This window comes from Pan troglodytes, chromosome 5 (assembly GCF_028858775.2).
Source record: "Pan troglodytes isolate AG18354 chromosome 5, NHGRI_mPanTro3-v2.0_pri, whole genome shotgun sequence".
In the NCBI taxonomy this organism is placed as follows: domain Eukaryota; kingdom Metazoa; phylum Chordata; class Mammalia; order Primates; family Hominidae; genus Pan; species Pan troglodytes.
In genome coordinates, this window is record NC_072403.2 from 161,231,138 (window position 1) to 161,248,996 (window position 17,859).

Consider the following 17,859-nt stretch of genomic DNA (forward strand, 5'->3'; position numbering starts at 1 on the left):
GGGGAGGCCGAGCGAGCCGGAGCCGAGGATCGGGGAGCGGCGACGCCGCCCAGCCGTCGTTTTTGATCTGCTGCAGCCGCCGGCGGGGCGACCCAGCCCGACCCCCTCCCCTCCCCCTCAGCCAGGAGCGGTGGCGGCGGCGGCGGCCGGAGGGAGTTGGCGGCGGCGGGCGAGCGGAGGGGGCTGAGCGGGGAGGGAGGGAGGGCTGAGGTGTCCCCCCTGCCGGGTGGAACCGGAGGCGGCGGCGGCGCTGGCGGCGGCCGTGGTGGCGGAGGCGACGGTGGAGACGGCTGCCCTAGTGGGAGAGGCGGCGGCGGCGGCCGAGGAGGAGGAGGGGGAAGCGGCGGCGGCAAAGGGTAAGCGGACAGCGCTGCCGGGCCTCGGCGGGATCCCCAACCTGGCTGTCCCCTCATCGCCCCGCACCCCCCTCCGTCTGGAAGGGGCTCTGCCGCCTCGCGAGGCCCGTGCGGGGCGTTCGCTTCTAACTTGCACTCTTCCTCCCTCCGCCTCTTTCCTTCCCCCAGTGGCGAGGCGGAGAGGGAGGCCCCCCGAGTCCCCCAGTCCGGTGGGGGTGGGGAGCATCGGGCCGGGCCTGGGCTCCGGGGCGTCCGTGCGGGGGGGGAGGGGGAGCTTCATTGGAATCGAGCGCCTAGGAGAGCCCCGGGTGGGGGAGGGCGCAAGGGGCTCGGGAGGGCCCCTCCCTGCGTCGGCGCCCCTGACCCGCCCCCAGGCATGTGTGAGGTGGGGGCGGGGGAGGAAAAATCTCCTTTTGGGGAGCCGAGGTCTAGTTAAAGATGACTTAGGGGCAGGGGGTTTTGGGGACAGACACGGGGCAGTTATGTGGGGGTCGGGCGGGAGGGAGAACATCGTTCCTTTGCGGATCTTGGTTTTCTGCAGCCGTCTTTGAAGTGGGGGGCAAGCCCTACTATGAATATGTGGCCCCTTAGATCTCACTGGATGTTTCTAGTTTTCAGTCCCATCAACCTCAAACCCTACGATTGTGGTTGAGTCAGGGAGGCTGCAAGGGTCTCTTGGCGGTGCTGAACAGGTGACAGGTGGATGTTTCTGTTGCTGATGCTGTGAGATGTTCAGGCACAGTCGTACACCAAAGTGTCAGAGACCGTGTGAGTTTGTATTTATGTGTTTGGCCATGTTTCATTCCATATATAGTATATTTGAGATGTTAGGTTTCCATTCTTCAAGTCAGCTTAATTGTTGTGGATAAATTCTTCAAATGTTTCTGATAAGAGGGTTTTCCAGGAGAGCGGAGGGAATTTGCAGCCTCACAGGGGTTTCTCCGTAGTTCACGAAATTTAGGCCCCCAGTGCAGGCTGTTGAGTGCCCTTATTCATTGGAAAGTTCTTGAACGCTAAGATCGTATTCAGAGCAACTGTACGGCAATATAATTTTGCATCCATTTTGTCTGTTTTAGGTAAGTTTGTAAAGTGTCTAATTTTGGGGTCAGATTGATTCACATTTTAGAAAAGGAATTTCGTTTCCGCTTTAGCATACTCTAAAGGTTATGATGATCATTATGCAATTCCAGATTTGGCCGGGAATTTTAGTGGGCATGGAATAGAATATTTGCTTTCAGTTTTTTCACTTCTGCTTACCACACTCTTCATACAGTAGCAGAGTATTGACACCTTTTAAAAAATATCTTTACATTCTTTGTAACAATGAAATCACGATTTTAAACTTTTGACGGTTTGAAACTGTAAATTTTGAAACCATGGCAGTTTGTAATAAAGGAAGACTTGCTTTTCTTTTGTTGTAGGCTTTGGCTGAGCATTTTAATTAGAAACAATGGGAAGAATTGTTAGATACATGAGCTATAGGCTAAATTAGGGTACAGTTAGTTTAAGGATTCTGCTGCTTTTAAAAAACATGTATGGAACGAATATGATGTACTATCAATGTGTTAACAGGAAATAGAACAAAAATTCCAGTGATTCAGAACTTCTGTTTGGGTTTTTCCCCCATAGGTCTAATCAGTTTCTAATAGAGGGTGCTTAAGTTTTAAATCTTTCAAGAATCAAACTGAAAGTTGAATACGTCAATTATAGATGAATAAGTTATCCCCTGAATATATTCCATTATTTCTTTTTTCTCTTGTGTGCATCGAGTAACTTTTCCTGAGTTTAAAAGTATTCTCTTAAGGACACTGATGAAATGCTACTATTGAACCCCCTTTAGTTAACTATTTCATAGTAGAACGTGTGCTTTAGTGACTCATTAAGAAGTGGATAAAATGGTCAGAACCTCATCAAATACATATTTTTGAAAAATAAATTTTAACTTAATCCCGTTTGATTGAAATCACACCTGTGCTTGGTCCTCTAGTGGAAAAAAAGCGCTTGCCTTCAGCTAAGGGTATTGCTAAGACTGGGAAACAATTTTTTTTTAATTTTGTTTTTGTTTTCTTTGTTTTTTGTTTTGAGACAGTCTCGCTCTGTCACCCAGGCTGGAGTGCAGTAGTGCGATCTTGACTCATTGCAACCTCCGCCTCCCGGGTTCAAGCGATTCTCCCGCCTCAGCCTCCCCAGTAGCTGGGATTACAGGCGCTCGCCACCACGCCCGGCTAATTTTTGTACTTTTAGTAGAGATGGGGTTTCACCATGATGGCCTGGCTGGTCTCGAACTCCTGACCTTAGGTGATCCACCCGCCTCAGCCTCCCAAATGCCTAATGAAATGAGGTTTTTAAACTCCGCAGTTATGTAGGCAGATCCCCACTTAGGTCAGTATTGAGAATTGCTTCTTTAGTATTAACAACTTACACTTGGTTAAATGTCTTATTACATTTGTGTCTTGGCAGAAATAGAAGTTTATTCTACATCCGTAATTTTCCCAGTAAGGAAAATTTCTTTTCACAAAATACTGTTTAGAGTGAAATGTACATATGTGTATCTGTGAACCTACTGCATTTTGAAAAATAAGTGTAATGTAGGCTGTTTTACTCTATGAGTTACTTGCAAAAAAAGTCCTTGAGGAATGTGTATTTTCTAAAACAGCATTTTTTTGAGTTATATAAACAGATCAAGACTAAAAGTTTATTTTTTATCATACTTTAGAATTTTTGCCTTGTTATAGATATTTTGGGGGAAAGTTCCTGATAATCTTTATAATATATAAAGTTCATAAATTAAACTGTAATTGAAAAATCCAAATTCTAATTCCATTATATCTCTCTCTGGCCAGGTTCCCATGACCCGGAGAACACTAGTAGCACTTTTCCTTTGTTTCACTTATGTCATCTTTATTTGATCTAACATTGGGTCTCTCTAGAATGGGAGGATTATGAGGTAATAACAGAGGCACATGTGAAGATTGGGCAAAACAGTAATAAGGAGGAGGAGAGACAGAGGATAAGATGCTAGCAGAGAATTAGATGAAAAGTTTTAGGCAGCTAGGAATGTGGAGATGTGGGTAGCGGTGGCTGCCAAGCACAGGAAAATGATCATGCTGAACTGTACAAAGGAGATTGTCTCTGAACCTTTTCATAGGTTCTGACACTCTATATATGTCATCTTATTTAAAACCCTCTGTATTAAAATGATAAGGATTTGGAGACATTGAAATTATATAGAATTTAAATGTATGCATGTTCATATGTTTTTGCCTCTGGCTCATATTTCCAGAATACTTAACAGTATTTTAACATTTTGTTTCTTATGATTCTGGTCCTAAAAAATCAAGGACGCTGCTTACTCAGAAAGCTAAAAAACCTGAGTAAGTACTCTTAGGAGTTATACTTTTTATGTTTTCTTTAGTTAATCACTAAACTTGACTGATCTTGATAAAACTAAGGAATTAGAGATTGCTAAGAGGGTGCTATCTTTTTCTAAGTATTCCATCTCTCAAAACAGCCTATTTACTAGTAAGTGGTACTTAACCTACATTCATTCAGCCTCCTAGGAAAAGAAAAAGATGCCAGAATAGTGATCCCACAGCTCCTACATTGAGGTTATGCGTTTCACTTGGATTTTCACTTGGATTTTTATTGACTCATTTTACAGAATATGTTTACTTTATTTCCTATTCCTTAGAAAAGGAGTGAGCACAGTGAGAAGTGTCAGCTGACAAGTGATGTTTCAGGACATCCAAGTCAGAATTATCACAAAGTAAAATTGTGTATGTTTATATGAATAAAAGATGTCTATGAAAATTGATTAAAGTTTTGGCACTTAAAAGTGCATTTGTTCAAAATTTAATTTACATACACCCCCTTACCTTTATGCTTCATAAATGAGGCTTTGCTGAATGCGACCTTTTGATTTGCCTTACTCATGTGTAATGTAAAACTTTAATAAGAAATTTTATTTCATTTCTAATCATGTATTCCAGTTCAGAATATGGTACCCAGGGAGTGATATCCTGCATAATAAAGAGAAAGGAACTAATATTTATTGAATGCCTACTGTGTGCCAAGCTTTTCTTCATTTCAGAAATATTTATTGAGCACTTATTATGTGCTAGGGACTCTTCCAGATGCTGGAGGTGCCGTATTGAAGAACAGACAAAAATAGCTTTTCATATAGTTTACATTTAGTGGTAAAAGACTTAATAAATGAGTACAGTGTAATATGCCTGGGACAAAACAGTACTGTGCAGAAAAATAAAACGGAAAAGGGAGTTAGGGAATGAACATTGCTTATTGAGCTTTTTAAAAACTGTGTAATGGGCATTATCCTTGATTTCAAAAAGCGAAACCTATCCCATACATAAAATTTTTCCTTTAAGAATACACTTCAAATTTCAGAACACAATTGTATTTATACTTCAAAGTTACAGAGTTTCAACAGCGATTTCCTATTGTTAGTATTTCAGAAAGCTGTTTTATGGCTGGATAGAAAATCAGAGTTTTTAATCCTGGTTTTGCCACTTAGTAGCTTTGCCACTAGATTTGGGACCAGTTACAATTCGTTAGCTTCTCTGAGCTTGTTTTCTTCTGTGTAAAATGGATACGATATCTTTCTTTTTCTGGTGAAGGAACATTGTGTCGTATGTTGTTGAATAGGTTGATGAGCTGGATCTCAGCATTTTAGCAAGGAAATAACAAACAGTGTATAAAATTCCAATTCATGTAAATACTTTTAAAATATTTAGTACAGTGCCTGGCACATAGTAACTATAGAGTAAATGTTTGCTTTTTGTCATCATTTTGCTTGTTAATTCAAAGAATCTGTTATACAAATTATTAAGGAAAGTTTTTGCAAGGATAAAATAACTCAAATTGTGAATGGGATTTTTGAGGGAAAAGTGGAATAACCATGCAAGTTGCAATACTTATTTTCATTTTTAGACTGGAAGATCACGAAACAGCACCTCAAGGGCAGAACATGTCTTCCTTTCAGTCTTTACTTCACATTATTTTCAGTGGTTGACCTGTAGTTAAGAGTTCAAGAAATACTGTGTGTTAAATGTTGAATAGTTCTTAATGATCATTTTTCTGTAAATTACAGCTCTTTTTGTAGTAAACTCCTGAGTCTGAAAGGTGACTGCACTGGAATCTCTACTTTTAATTTTAAGCACTGAATAAGATATCATTATGCAAAGTCTCTTAAATGCTATTTTGTGAATCTAGCCAAAAGTTCAAAAAATGTTCTAGAAATTGAGAGGAAGAAATCAATTATTTGTGGCTAGATTAGTCTTCATTAACCTATTTCTATGATGTTATTGGCATCAAAGTGAAAAAGTAATACAGCAGTTTTTAAAAGAGTAGAAGAAAATTTATGAATAATTATTTGCTCTTAACTGTTAAAGAACAAGTTTACCTTATCTTTTTAAGATAATTTCAATGAAAGTGTAGATTTGTCCTGGTTTTATGGATTAAATAGCTTGGTCGTTTACCTACATTTCTGTGATACAGGAAATACTGGTGTTTTCACTGAAAAGTGAAAACGTCCCACCAGCATCCCACCTCCCATCTTCACAGTATTTTAAGCATTCTTCAGATGCCTAAATCTTAGCGCCAGTCAACTCTTTCCTGTTCTGTTGTAAGTTATCCTCTACCTAAAGAATAATAATTTTAGCTTTCTCCAAACTTAAGACTTCTGTCAGGTTATGAGGCTTTCAGTCATTTACCCAAAATATTTCTTGGATTTTTAAAAAGTTCTCCACAAAGCATGTATCGTGTGCTTTATATTCAAATATGAACAAATAGGATGAAAAGTATTTCATTTTAGTATTTGATGTGCCACAGTACTACTTTAGAAATGAGATAGGAATACATACAACTGAATATTTTATACTCTTGTAATTTTTTTTTTCTTTGCTTGTTTTGAACAATAACTGTCTACTACAGGACAGAAATGATTCCTACAAGGTGTCAGTTTGAGTGGCTTCAGAAAGGAAGTCTGATTTACCTACAAACAAGTACAAGAGACAAGAGCAGTATAAGAATTTGTAGTATTTTAATTGCCTTGTTAAAAGAAAATGGAATTCTTGTTTCACTTAAGAAGAAAAACAAAAACCGGCCTAGTACCAGTGCTCCTAGTACAAGTCACAGAAGCCAGATAATAAAGTAGAGGTTGGAAAGGTCCTGCAGAGAGAGAGAGAGAAGCAGCAAGAGTATAGGAATGGGGATTTTAGCAGAGATTTTGGTAGAAATGTGTGAATGCCGATTGTTAATAATAGACTTGTCTAAAATAATCCATTAAAATGTGTAGGAAAGAGTAATTTTTGATCTATAAATTTTTATTCACCAGTTTATTAACCATCATCTGAATCATTAAATAATATTATTAATATTATTTTGAATTTTAGCTTAAAGTTTTACTCTCACATTGATATTAAGGAAAATTATTTTTGACCTTTAATATCTTAATGTTTACCTTTTTTAATGTTAGCAAAATTGAGCACATCACAAGTTTGCTTCCTGTCAGTTTGCCAGTGAAGCAGGCCAGAGATATTGCTTGGCTCATCAGTATAGAGCCAGTGGCAGGGCAGTTCAGGGGAGTGACTTTCCATTCCTCATCAATGAGAGAAAATACTTGCTAATGCAGATGAAAACTTGAACTCAGCAACTTGACCTTGCAGAACATTGTCCTCAGGCCAAGCAACTTTTGTTTAGTCAGAGAAATCAACAAAAGCAGTAATTCTGATATGAACTGGGGCCATAGGGGTAGAAGAGACTTTACCTGGTTTTAAACTGTGGAAAATATTACTTTTTTTTTTTTTTTTTTTTTTTTTTTTGGAGTGCAGTGACACAATCATAGCTCACTGCAATCTCAAACTCCTGGGCACAAGCCTTCCTCCCACCTCAGCCTCCTGAATAGCTGGGACTACAAGTGTGCGCAACTACATCCAGCTGATTTCTAAAAATTTTTTGTAGAGACAGGATCTCCTTTTGTTGCCCAGGCTAGGAAAATACTGCTTTTGATTTTGAGTTGATCTCTTTGTTGATTTTTCAGCTTCTCAGCCCCCACCTCTTTAACTAAATATCTTAATTTTACCGTGTTGGGAGTCAATGAAGTATAATAAAAGTTCTGGGCTTTAAAACCAGATGAGCCCAAGTTCAAATCTGAGTTCTGTTGCTGACTATAGCTATGTGGTTTTAGACATCATTCACACACTCTGAGCCAAGGAGTTTTCTTCAGAAAAATGGATATAGTAATACCTACCTTACATAGAACAGGTGAATTCTTGTTCTAGTTACATTAGGATATGTAGCTTAAGTAATGGGAAGTAATTTTACATTTGGAATTTTGCTTCGTTAGGTTTTTTCTTCAAGGTATCTGTCCACTTCATTTTTCCTCAACAAATAGAATGAAAAAAGAATTTCTATACTTTTTAATTTACTGTAACTCCTTAGACCAAGATGAAACAAACAAAACATCATCATTATTTTTTTAACTACAAAATAAACATACGGATTGTTAATTCTTTGTATTTTTCTTGCCTGTTCCTGTGGGAAAAGCTGCATTTTCAATTTGAAATTAGTCCACAAATCTATAATATAGTTCTTCTTTAGGAAAAGCATTAGAAAATTGGCATGGATAAGATTTTGAAAACACCTCAAATATGAGGTTTAATATAATACTACAAAACTTGTGCCACTTTATCTGTGTAAAATGATCTTTATACTTTTCTGTTATGTTTATGTTTTAAGACAGTGTCTCGCTATGTTGCCCAGGCTGGAATGCAGTGGCACAACCACAGCTCACTGAAGTCTTGACCTCCCAGGCTCAAGTGATCCTCCCACCTCAGCCTTCCAAGTAGCTGGGATTACAGATGCGTACCACAACGCTCAGCTTACTTTTTATTTTTTGTAGAGAAGGGTTCTTCCTATTTTGCTTAGGCTGGTCTTGAGCTCCTAGGTTCAAGGAATCATCTTGCCTTGGCCTCCCACCTAAGTGTTGGGATTATAGGTGTGAGCTACCACACCCAGCCTGTTTTAACAGCAGCTGTAGCAATGGTTTTATATTTTGTTAATAAGTTATCTGTATTGCTATAGTACCAGGAAGAGTAAACAAATTGTATTATTATGTTAAAATATTGGTTATACAAATAGCATTCAATACTAATTATTACAGCAAAATAGTCTACAACAGTTACACTGGTTTACCCAGTAGATTAAGACAAAAATTTTTAGCCTGGGTGACAAAGCAAGACACCATCTCAAAAAAAAAAAAAAAAGTTTAAAAAAGTCATTGCATTTTATTAAGTTCATAGGCTTAGAACATTCCGTAGTGTATATACATGAAATCTCTTAGCCTAGAGGTAATAAATATGCTTTAATCTTACACGTGTGCAGTTTTTGTGCAATCTGTAAAATAAAACCAGAAGCACAAATAGGAGATTGAACCATTTATCATTGGATAAATGACATGTTATCATGGCAGAAAGAATTATAAGGTACATGTTGGTCTTTTCAGCCTTGTGTTTTTGTTATTCTTTTTTTTTTTTGAGATGGGGTCTTGCTCTGTTGTCCAGGCTAGAGTGCAATGTTGCAATCTCAGCTCACTGCAACCTCTGCCTCCTGGGTTCAAGCAATTCTCCTGCCTCAGCGTCCTGAGTAGCTGGGATTACAGGCGCCCACCACCCTGCCTGGCTAATTTTTGTATTTTTAGTAAAGACAGGGTTTCACCATGTTGGCCAGGCTGGTCTCGAACTCCCGAACTCAGGTGATCCACCCATCCTCAGCCTTGTTTTTTTAAGCGGTTTTTAGCTTTTGCTGTTGGAAAAGTCAACATGTAGAGTGAAGTATTATGCACAGAAATTTGATTTTTGTTTTGATCAAATGCCGTTATTTAGAAAACCTAACATTTTCACATCCTTTTGGATAGGTCACTTAATATCAGTAATAATTAGGTCAGCAAATTAATTTTGTTTTTTTGTAGTTTGCAAGAGTTTATCTTATGTTCAGCAAAGCTAATAATTGCATAAAAATTTAAGTGGGAGAAACTGGCCTTTAAATATTAATATTCAGATCTGTGGTACAAAGCCTATTATATAGATATTTGCTTCCACATTCTTGATATCCTATGGACTATTTTGTCTTTTACACTTTTCTTTTATACTAGCATTTCCTGATTGTAGGTTTCTATTAGGGTTGTCATCATTATAAAATATAGGCAAGATGGTTGTTTTTTAAAAATTTAAGACAGATTAAATGTTCCATTTAATTACTGAGCACAAATTATGACATAGTTGCTTGGTTAATTTTATTGATTTATTATTTATTTGTTTAGAAATGGGGGTTTCGTTATGTTGCCTAGGCTGGTCTCGATTCTCAGGCCCAAGCCATCCTCTTGCCTCAGCTTCCCAAGTAGCTAGGACTACGTATGGCATGCCACTGAGCCTGGCAACTTGGTTAATTTTTAAAAGTCAATTAGTGACCTGATAAACATGAGCGCGTCTGCTGTTCAGAAGTTAAGCAGCTGTATGTTGCAGATGTATGTAGGTGTCACAGTTAAGTAGTTACTAGAATTGTGAGAAAATGTGCTCAAGGAACCATCCAAGGGATCCGTGTCAAATAAAAGTTGCTAGAAATACAGATATTTTATAATTTGCATTGAGAGTGACTTACTGTTTACCCCATGATTAGCATGTACCTGAATTGTACTTGACTAAAGTACTGCTTGCCAACTCTTAGGATGATTTTATAGGAAATGGAAAAATAAGCACATGGAAATGGGGATTTCAGAAGAAAATTCCCACTTCCACATATGGCGATTCTGCTTTTTTGCATATGAAAGTGCATTGACACGTGTTGAATGCCCTTTGAGATTGTCTAGCTAAGGTAATTGTTTGGCCTGCATGAGACATACTCATTCTCTTCGTGAGATTTTTCCCCTCATGAACATTGCCATACGTTTAAATGATGACACAGCCATTGCTGTAATTTTGCAAGTGGAACAAGAAGTAAGTGCTCTTGTTGAAGGTAATTAGTTCATTACCTAATTGAAGTTAGTTCATTACCTAGTTGAAGTAATTAGGTAGAAGATTGAAGTGGTCATCTTAACCAAACCAAGCTATCTATCAGTATATCAACTTTTATAGACTATCACATGATCGAAAGAACAGAAACTCCATAGAGCGTATTTCATATGTCTTCTATGACATGCTTGTGCAGAATAGTTGGCTAACCCAAGAAACCTTGCCTTACTCATTCTTCTATTGTGTCTCATCTCTACATTCTGTTTGTTTTGTTTGAGAGGGAGTCTGCTCTGTCCCTCAGGCTGGAGTGCAGTGGTGCAATCTCAGCTCAGTGCAACCTCCACCTCCCAGGTTCAAGCAATTCTCCTGCCTCAGCCTCCCAAGTAGCTGGGACTGTGGGCGCGTGCCACCACGCCTGGCTAATTTTTTGTATGTTTAGTAGAGACAGGGTTTCACCGTGTTAGCCAGGATGGTCTCGATCTCCTGACCTTGTGATTGGCCCGCCTCGGCCTACCAAAGTGCTGGGATTACAGGCATGAGCCACCGCACCCGGCCTCTACATTCTTTATTATTCAAACTACCTTACTTATCCAATAGTTTTGAGTTCCTGCTGTGTGCCTGTACTTTGCTAGGTCAAAGGGGTGGACAGATATGTAAGATACAGTTCTTGTCCTTAAGAGACATATATACAAACACATGTGATATACCGTGACAAATGCTGTGACGGGGTTAAACATAAAATACTTTAGGAATCCATAGGAGGTAGTGTCTCCTATGGATAAGGATTAGGCAGTATCTCCTATTCAGTAAGGGATGAAAGGACATGACAGGGAAATCTTCCTAGGAAAGGTGACACTTAATCTGAGTGTATATCAGATAGGCAAGGAAGAGAGTTACAGGCTGCAGATAGGTCTTTTTAGATAGAGAGAAACACCATGCATGAAAGATGGAGGTAGGAAAGTCCACATGTACACAGTAACTGTGTGTAGTTCTACAGTGCATTAGGTACCAGTGGTGGGTTAGCTGGAACTGAGGTGGAAAATTAGAAAAAAGACAGAGCACCTGTATACTCCATAAAGGAGATTTAACTTCATCCTTCAAATGGATGGAAGACAAGTTCTTAAATTAACATTCTAGAAAGATTCTCTTGTTGTAGTGCACAAAATACCTTAGAAAAGAGCCAGACTTGGGAGGAAGAGGCAGGCATATAAGTATCTATTTGAGAGTTGATTAGGACCCAAATTAAGGCACTGATAATGGGGTAATTAAGAAGAATAGGTAATGTGTTTGAGAAGGAAATATTGAATGTGACGTAAAGCAGTGAAGATCACACATGCCCTGGGTGCATAGTTGTGATGGTGATGTTCACCATTACAGAACAGACCGGGGTTGCAACAGGTGAGGAAGACATTTGAGTTCTGTTTGTTGATTTTAAGGTTCTATGGAGGGAGAAAGAGGAAGACTTCACTTGATATGGAGGAGATAGAGAATGCTTGTCTGATTAGATAACATTTGAGCAGGTACATGAATGAAAATAGAGGCAGTAGCAAATGCAGTGGCCTTTAAGTGGGATGTCCTTGCCATCTTCTAAGAGCAGGAAGGCCAATATAATTGGAGCTGGGCTGGGGGGGTTGGGGGGTGGAAGTAGGGTAGATGATATCCAACTGTGTATGCTGTTCATGTAGGGTGTTTAGACTGTGATAAGGACTTTAGATTTTACTCAGGATGGGGTAGGAAGTCACCAAAGGGCTTTAAGATAAAATCTAATTTGTATTTTCCCCCCTCACTTCTTAGAACATTATTTATTTATTGACATTTGTATGTGTGTGGTTCTGTAACATTATTATATATATGTATAAATTCATGTGACCTTCACAATTAGGTTATAAAAACTGTTTCATCATCATAAAGAGACTCCCTTGTTTTACCCCTTAAGTTTCACCTTTCGTTCTTGGCAACCACTTATCTGCTTCTGTTCTCTATCACTATAATTGTCACTTCAAGAATGTTACATAAATGAAATCGTACATGATGTTACCTTTGGAGATGGGCTCTTTTTTTTTTTCACCCAGTATAATCCCCTTGAGATCCTTCCAAATTGTTGCATTTATCAATATTTATTCCTTTTTAATGCTAAAGAGTTTACCATCGTATGGATATACCACAATTTGACTTTGGAATTTCCAACTTTGGGTTGTAAAAATAAAACTGCTGTGAACAGGTTTTACAGGATTTTATGTGAAAATACGTTTTCTTCTCTGTAGGATAAATTCCCAAGAGTGCAGTTGTTGGGTTGCGTGATAAATGTATGTTTAAATAAGAAACTGCCAGACTTTTCCAGAGTAGCTGTACAATTTTACATTCCCGCCAGCAATATGTGAGAAACCTACAGTTTCTCTGCATCCTCTCCAGCATTAGTATTGTCAGTATTTCTTATTTCACCCAGTCTAATAGTATGTAGTGACCATTAATTTGCATATCCTTAATGGCTAATGATGTTGAACATATTTTCATGTGCTTCTTTGCTGTTTACATATCCTCTGTGGTGAAATGTGTTCAAGTCTTTTGCCCATATTCTAATTGAATTGTTTTGTTTTCTTGTTGAGTTTAGAGAGTTCTTTACAAATTCTATATCCAAGTCCTTTGTTGAATACGTCATTTACAAATACTTTCTCCTAGTATGTGGCATGTCTTTATAGTCTCTTAACAGGGTCTTTTGCAGAGCAAAAAATTAGCTTTGATGAAGTTCATTTTGTGCATTTTTTCTTTTATGGATTGTGCCTTTCTTGTCAAGTCTGAGAACACTGGCTAACCTTAGGTCCCAAACAAAAAAGACTATCCTTCCTTTATTGAATTGCTTTTGTACCTTTGTCAAAAATCAGATAGCCGTAATTGTGAGGATCTATTTCTGGATTCTCTGTTCTGTTCCATTGATCTTTGTGCCTGTCCCTCCACCACTACCACACTGTTTGATTACTATTGCTATATAGTAAGTCTTAAAATTAGATAGTGAAATTCCTCCAACTTCATTCTCCTTTTTCAGAATTGCTTTAGCTATTCTAGTTCCTTTCCATGTAAAATTTAGAATCTGTAAAATGACAGTTTCGGGGAAATTGACATTTTTATTTTGTTGAGTCTTCAATCCATGAACATGGTATATGGTATGTCTTTTATTTAATTCTTTTATTTCTTTTGTCTAAAAACCAGCATTTTTTAGTTTCTAGCATAAAAATCCCGTGCATGTTTTGTTGGATTTATACCTAGATATATATTTTTTAGAACAATTGTAAGTGATACTGTGTTTTTAATTCTGATTTCCAATTGTTCATGTCTAATATGTGGCAGTATGGTTGGTTGATTTCTGTGAGTGGATCTTATATTTTGAGACTTTGCTAAATTATCAGTTTTAGGAGGTTTATTTTGTAGATTCATTGGGTTTTCTGATGTGCCTGTGCATAGACAGTTATTTACATTTTTTTCTTCCCAGTCTGTATGCTTCTTATTTCCTTTTCTTCCTCTGCTACTTGCAATGCTGTTTCATAATAGTGGTGGGAGCTGACAAGCTTGTTTCTGATCTTAGTGGAAAAGCATTCAGTCTTTCACCATTAAGTATATGTTAGCTGTAGGTTTTTTGTAGATGCTGTTTATCAAGTTGAGGAAGTTCCCTTTTTATTTGTAGTTTGTTAAGTGTTTTTATCATGAGTAGGTCTTCAATTTTGTCAAATGCTTTTTTCTACCTCAATTGATATGGTCATATGGCTTTTATTCTTTAAGCTGGTAGCTAGTAGTTACTTACCTTTTTAAATATTCACTCTGCTGTGTGTGGAGTAGACTTTGGAGATAGAGCAAAGATTTAAACAGGGAAAATATATTAGAAATTATTGTCATACTTAGATGATGGTGGCTGGGACCAGGACAGTAATAGGAAAGGGTGAGAACAGATCAGATTTTGGATATGTTTCAAACTCTGTGTGGGAAGGAATTGCTGATGAATTGGATCTGAGGCATAAAAGAGAATTCAAGGATGACAAGAGATTTTTGGCGCAAGCAATTGGAAGTATGGAGTTGCCATTGACTCAGTTTGGGAGCATGGTAAAGTAGCAAGTTTAGACTGAGCAATCAGGAGCCTTTTTTTTGGATGTGTTAACTTTGAAATGCCTTTTAGACATATAACCAGTGATATCAACTGGGCAATTCATTCGGTATAATGGAATTCAGGCAAGAGATTCAGACTAGAAATATGAATTTGGGAGTATCAGTGGAGTTGATGTGAAAGAAGTTATAGTGGTATTTGTTTAAAACTATACCTGTGACTGCTTTCTAGTTACTGTAATTTCAGATTTATTAGCAAAAAGCCAGACTGTTCTAACATGTGAAAGAGCTTTGTGAAAATTTGGATTAGTTCTGCTGTGTATGTGACATGAAATGCAACAGAAATTTTGTAATTGGGAGGTGATTTGGGGATGGATGTTTAATATGTACTTAGTCATACTTATTTGATAGGTAAATGGCTGTTAACAGTGGTCATCTAATAGTGTCTAATTTTTAGAGCTTTGCCCTAAATCTTTATAAAATGAAGTAACTACATGTTGTGGAAAGGGTTTGACACTGTTATTAAGTGCCCGAATGACTTTCTGTGGCAACATTTATCTTATAGATAAAAACAGCCAGAGAGATAAATGTAAAATAAAGATGAAAAACAGGAATGTAAAATAGCTGGCAAGGAGAGGCTTAGAGCCAGAAATACATCAGTAAAGGGAGCAGGTCAGTCTTAGTCACAGAGAATTTGTAGAAAGACATAACTCCTGAGTCCCACTGTGATCATGTGTACTTTAAATTCATGTAATTTGGAAAATTTTTTAAATGCCACAAGTTTTTTCTGTTGTAACTGATTATTAGCTCCAATAATATTTCCTTATTGATAATTTATATCTTTCTAGCACTTCGTTTTATTTACCCCCATTGCAAGATTGCCATGTGTATTATAATTATCTGTTTACTTTTCAGTTTCTCCCACTGAATGTCAGTTTTTATAGCATGAGTACGATACCTTGGCGCTTGAGTGCTCAGTAAATATTTGTGAATGAATGGACACAAGACTACTAGAGTTTAGAGCTAGTAAACTTGATTGTTTTCGAAAGTAAATGAGCTTTTGGGATTCTGCAGTACAGGTTGTGGTTGAATGTCTTTCTGATGCTTCCAAACAAGTATTCTAGCCCTAGAGATTGCACCCATACATAGCAGCGTCACCAACCCAAGATTAGTGAGGCGTACATTTTGCCTCTTTTTTCTCTTTTCCCTAGTGGTAATGGATTTCTGCAAATTCGTCTAAACTTTGGCCCAGATTTCTTGTGTTGAATGGAGTACACATTGCAAATAGTAGGCCAGGTTTAGAGTTGAGTCCATAATAGCATGTCTCCTAGGAAATTTCTTGTGCACATTTTAAAAGAAAGGAATGTTAATCTGTCTGTCTTCTACGCAGTCCTTCTGCCCATTTTCAGGTAGATGGTAGATGTATAGGCCAAGTTTCTCTTCAGTATTTTTATATACCTTTCCACTTTTGAGCTTTACAAGACAAAAATACCCTTAGCCCTTACTATTCCAATGCAGATTTAAATATTAGGAGATTGGGTATTTTTAAAACCATATATTCTTTTATTTCCAGATCCATTGTGTGTGTGTGTGTGTGTGTGTGTGTGTGTGTGTGTGTGTGTGTATGTCTATATGTCTGTATGTGTGTACAGATACATATATTGTGTTAGTCCATGGCAAATTAATAAAGTTTGTAAAAAGAATGTCTTTCTCTGGTATTGTTGACACCAACATAGTAAGAATGTTTAAGTGCTTTGCATTAAGCATCTCAGGGAATAAGGAAAGGGAGCTGTATAAAATAATTCTTTGTCTAGTAGGACAAACTGTGTAGTTAACTGAGTCTCGTATAGAGGTGCCTGCCTCACATGATTATTGGGAGCATTAGATGAGTTTATGCATTATAAGTCATTTGACCTAGTGCCTAGCACTTAGTAAATATAAGCTATTAATAGAAAATTTATTGCTATAAAATTATAAAAATAATAAACTTTAAACTTTATAATCATTTTTATTATAACTCTTCACTTGGCTTTCTTGATACCATTCTTCCCAACATTTTCTCTGCCTGATTTTTCTGACTTATTCTAAATTCTTCATCCTCAGGTCTCCTCTCTCTTACCTTTTTTTCATTATTCCCTGTGTCAGTGTCAGCACCTTCTGCTGAAACTCACTACAGCATATCTCTACAAAATCTCTTGCCTTTCTTAGGGAGGAAAGTGACATGATTCAGCCAGTTTTTAGGAAGCTAGCCAAGTTTGTTACCACTGTGAAATACAGTTTAGAAAGGCTTAGCCAGGCATAAGGCCTGTAATACTAGAGTCTTGAGAGGTTGAGGCAAGAGGATTGCTGAAGCCAGGAGTTTGAGACCAGCCTGGGCAACATAGCAAGACCCCATCTCTAATAAAAATAAAAAACTAACTCGGCAGGTAAAGTGCACCTGTAGTCCTGCCTACTCAAGAGGCTGAGTTGAGAGGATCACTTGAGCCCAGGAGTTCGAGGCTGCATATCTATGATTACATGACAGCACTCCAGCCTGGAAAACAGAGCAAGACCTTGTCTCTTAAAAAAAAAAAAAAAAAAAGAAAACCTTAAGAGTAGAACAAGCAGTCAAACAAGAGGTCATGGTGTTAGGTGATTGCCCAGATAACACATACTTGAACAAGGACATTGTGGTGGAAAAGAGAAATTTTTGTGAAAGTAATCAGTGAAACTTTGCCATTGATTATATGTGGAGAGGAAAAGAATTGAGAACTCTGAGGTTTCTAGCTTCAGAAGCATGTCATTTATAATTAACAGAGAAATACATTAGTGAGTAGGAGGCAGTGAGTTGAGTTTTGGACAAGGTGACTTTAGGTTGCCAGCATGGTACTGTCAGGCTATTAGTTTACTTGTTCCAGTCCCACCCCTCCCTTCTGCCTCCCTCCTTCCCTCACTCGCTCACTGAATTCCATTGCTATTAGTCTAAGAACTTCCCTTTAGGAAAAGTAATTTTTTTTAGTCACTGTCAGCAGTAGAGCTTGAAATTTGTGGAGACCAATTCCCCATTTCCTACCCACATTCTCATTATCCTCTTTTGGTCCGTTTCCCCAGGGAAAAAGATGAAGATTATTTAGAATAATATCTACTACCATCATTACTACCACCCCACCCCACCTCACCTCCAGGAAATTGGTAGAAAAGTTTATATATAGATATGTATGTATGTATGTATTATATATATATAAAATATATGTGTGTATATATAACATATATATAATATTCACATACATATATTTGAGACAGGGTATTACTCTGTCACCCAGGCTGGAGGGCAGTGGTACAGTCATAGCTCACTGCAGCCTTAACTTCCTGGGCTCAGCCTTAACCTCCCACCTTAGCCTCCCAAG

General features: G+C 38.0%; 1 protein-coding gene across 14 annotated transcripts in view; it reads left to right on the plus strand.

The window, feature by feature from the left end:
* The first annotated feature begins 218 nt into the window (after positions 1-218).
* The window catches only part of TAB2 (TGF-beta activated kinase 1 (MAP3K7) binding protein 2), a 93,308-nt gene continuing 75,667 nt past the window's right edge, over positions 219-17,859 (plus strand). Inside the window, exon 1 of one of the 14 annotated variants that reach the window (XM_016956449.4) lies at positions 219-356. The gene's annotated coding sequence lies outside the window, so the exon portion shown is untranslated. Of the gene's footprint in view, positions 357-638; positions 731-825; positions 1,433-3,300; positions 3,731-17,859 lie in introns of those variants that run through there. The other 13 variants (XM_009452188.3, XM_054686402.1, XM_054686393.2 and 10 more) reach the window with 13 other exon arrangements.